The following is a 4,037-nucleotide window of genomic DNA, read 5'->3' on the forward strand; positions in this document are numbered from 1 at the left end:
GACAGATCAAAGTGTACCTTGAATAAAGCACCTGGTTTACACCCAGGAGATTTTATTTAATATGAGCACTTGAACTAAAGCTAGCCCAAAGTTACCAAACTCAATAATTATAAATGAATTAAACAAAACACTTATTTAAAATTAAAAATATTTGGGGCACCTGGGTGTCTCAGTTGGTTAAGCATCTCTTGATTTAGGCTCATGTCATGATCTCACACTTGTGAGATGGAGCCCTGCATCAGGCCCCATGCTGGCCATGGAGCCTGCTAAAGCTTCTCTATCTCCCAATTCCTCTGCCCCTCCCCCCCCCCCTCTCCTCAAAAAATAAATAAACATCTAAAAATTAAATTAAATTATGAGTATAGGAGATGAAATTTCTAATTGGTGCTATAGAAAAGGTACCATAAAAGAATGATAAAAGAAATATTAAAAGCACTAAATAGCAAAGTTTACACTTTTATTTTTGCCTAATTATTTACTTAGAACAATTAAAAAGAACTTAACTACCCTGAAACCAGACAAGCTACCCATAAACAATTACAAAGAACAAAGTCACCTATGTAGCCAAAGAGTGAGAAGATTTACAGGTAGAGGTGAAAAGCCTATCACGTCTAGTGATAGCTGGTCATCCAGAACAGAATTTTAGTTCATCTTTAAACTTATCTTAAAAAATAATTTCAACATAAATACTTTTCTAAACAGGTACAGCCTACAGGCACCTGGGTAGCTCAGTTAGTTAAACATCTGACTCCTGATTTCTACTCAAGTCATGATCTCACATTACATGAGATCAAGCCCCACATCAGGCTCTGAGCTGACAATCTAGAGTATGCTTGGGATTCTCTCTCTCCTTCTCCCACTTGCCCCTCCCCTCAAAATAAATACATTCTCATTCTCTCCCTCCCTCAAAATAAATACATAAGCTTTAAAAAATAAATAAAAATAAATTAATTAACTAAAAGGTACAATCTTTAGATATAGGATACAACCTTCCTTGGATAGTAAGAATGAACAACACCTTAGTTGGCCTAGAAGTGGTCACCAATTAAAGTATCCAAGGTCAACAATATATTTATCAAAATTCCAACACTAAGGACCAACTACTAACCTAATACTGGATTAATCTATTAATTAATAGAAGCAATACCATTCACTTGAGTAACATGAGTTATTTCTCCTTGCATAAGCTTATATTAGAATGGACAATCACTGATAGTTAACAAAATAAATTTAACCCAATAATTCATTACTTATTAAATTAATTGTTAACCCAACACAGGTATGCATTTAAGGAAAGATTTTTAAAAGTCAAAGAAACTCAGCAAACACAAACCTCACTTGTTTAGAAAAAACATTACCTCTGGCATTTCTACTATTAGAGGCACTGCTTGCCCAGTGACATCTATTTAATGGCTACAGTATCCTCACTGTGTAAAGGCAACATAATCATTTGTTCCGGAAAAAAGGAACTCGTATGAGTGACCATATAAGGGTTTACTTACTCTTACTCTTAATCAATGAAAATGACTTTCCTGTGAGAAGGCAAGAATGACATAAGAAAAGAAGACCCTATGGAGCTTTAATTAATCAGTCCAAAAATGAACAAAAAATTTAACCAAATAATAGATAATTAAACGGTAAATGGACTAACAATTTTGTTTGACATGACCTTGGATAAAAAAAATAACCTTCAAGTAATTAAAATCTAGACCAACCAACCAGTCAAATAGTTTATCACTTATTGATCCAAAATACTGATCAACAGAACAACTTACCCTAGGGATAACAGCACTATCTTATTCAAAGCTTCATAAGGTTTATGACCTCAAGGTTGGGTCAGGACACCCTAATGCTGTAACCATTATTAATGGTTGGTTTGTTCAACAATTAAAGTTCTATGTGATCTGAGTTCAGATCTGAGTAATGCAGGTCACTGTCTATCTGTTCTACGTTACCCCCAGTAGAAAAAGACAAGAGAAATAAGGACTGCATTACAAAAGTGCCCTCACATTAATAAATAAGATAATATTAATCTAATTAATTTATACCTATCCCCACCAAAGAACATGGCCGAGTAACTGTGTAAAACTTAAACATGGGGTGCCTGTGTGGGTCAGTCAGTTGAGCATCGAACTCATTTCAGTTCAGGTTATGATGCCACTGTTGGCGAAATTGAGCCTTGCATCAGACTCTGCTCTGATAGTGTGGAGCCTGCTTGGGATTCTCTCTCTCTCTGGCCCTCCCCAACTCGTGCTTTCTCTCTCTCAACATAAATAAATAAATAAACATTAAAAAAAAATTTAATGAAACTTCATTACCAGAGATTTAATTCCTCTTCCTAAACCACATTCATAATTAATATTCTGCCTAATTATACCTATGCTCCTTCCTGAAACATTCCTCACACTAATCACGCGAAAAGTATTAACCTATATACAACTTCATAAAGAACTAAACACTACTGGCCCCCATGACCTACTATAATCTATCACAGATGCTCTGAAGCTATTCATTGAAAAACTCTCACAATCACTAGCACCATATCCATAATATCCATATTTATTGCTGTACCAGTCCTATCCTTAACTTTATCCCTGAGGATATAAGGGATTCTTAAATACAGAGAACAAAGTGGGGGTTGCTGGAGAGGAGGAGGGTGAGGGGAAGGGTTACATACGTGATAGGCATTAAGGAGGGCACTGGTCACGAAGAGCACTGAGTGTTGTATGAAAGTGTTGAATCAGTATGTTGTACAACTGAAACTAATATTACACTGTATGTTAAATAACTGGAATTTAAATAAAAACTTCAAAAATATACATGTATGTGTAACTACAGAACTGAATACTTAAAAGATTTAATTTTGCTATATGTAAACTGTGTTTCTGTGAAAACTATAAATTACAAAAACATTTATAAAATGAAATACTTTATTGCATTACAAGTGTTTTTACTTTTTTTTAAGTTTCATGGTGATTGTGTACTTCCTCAAACTCACCTCTGAACCAGCATCCTTACTCAGAGGGTATCTCTTGTTGGTCTTTCACGTCACAGCTATAAGGTTTAGGAAAGTCACTTAGCCTCTTTTTGCCTGTTTTCTCCTCTGTAAAAATAGACCTATGTTGTATCATGATGATACGAGATGCTGTCTAGAAAGTGAGTCGTCGCACACAAGCAAGTGAATAGGCATTGAATCTTTCTGTTCTCAGACTGAGAGGTTCTGGATTCTAGGCCTCAGGGTATAAAATGGATCATGGAGCAAATATATTAAAGGCTTTGAGATCTAGACATGAAACAGATGAAATCTTAGAGGGAGACAATGAGACAGCAAGAAGACAAGCAAAAGCAGAGCCAATAAGGGATAAGAGAAGAAAGAAATGAAACATTTTTATCAATAGCCTTTCACATCTAATTTCTTTAAAATCAACATTGCAAACAAACACAAAAGACAGATAAAGTGCTAAATTCTCTAAAGACATTAAGTTGATAGGTATACTCATTTTAACTGATGGGAACAGTAACAAGGATGCCCTGTAGGATTGGTAGCTGTTACCTGCAAGACTGGATGACATTGGAAAGGACAGATGAAGAGATACTTCAAAATTTGATCTAAATAAATCTAATGTTAATAGTTTAAATCCTAGTAACTTAACATGCATTTTTATATTATTTCTTTAATAAAAGAGTGAATTAAGAACTATCCTTTCATTATCTTTTAAACACTTAGAGAAATGCCTATATTATGGTTTACACTCAAACTACTAATATACAGGACCCTGCATAAGGAAGTACCATGAAGGTTGAGACCTAACATTTCTCTGAAATCCAAGAAGTGAGGTTCAAGTAGGCCCTTAAATATGAGCCTAGTTGCAACATGCCAAAGACGAGCTAGCTGTCACCTGCCCATCTATGTAAATCATCTAAATTCTGCTGGGATTGATACCAATATCTTAGTTCCCTTTATGTCATGGTACATACAAGGCAAAAGAAAGAAAATTACATTCTCCTAATACATGAAGAAATAAAAGGCTCGAAAT

The sequence above is a fragment of the Panthera uncia genome, assembly GCF_023721935.1.
Source record: "Panthera uncia isolate 11264 chromosome B3 unlocalized genomic scaffold, Puncia_PCG_1.0 HiC_scaffold_1, whole genome shotgun sequence".
Classification (NCBI taxonomy): Eukaryota; Metazoa; Chordata; class Mammalia; order Carnivora; family Felidae; genus Panthera; species Panthera uncia.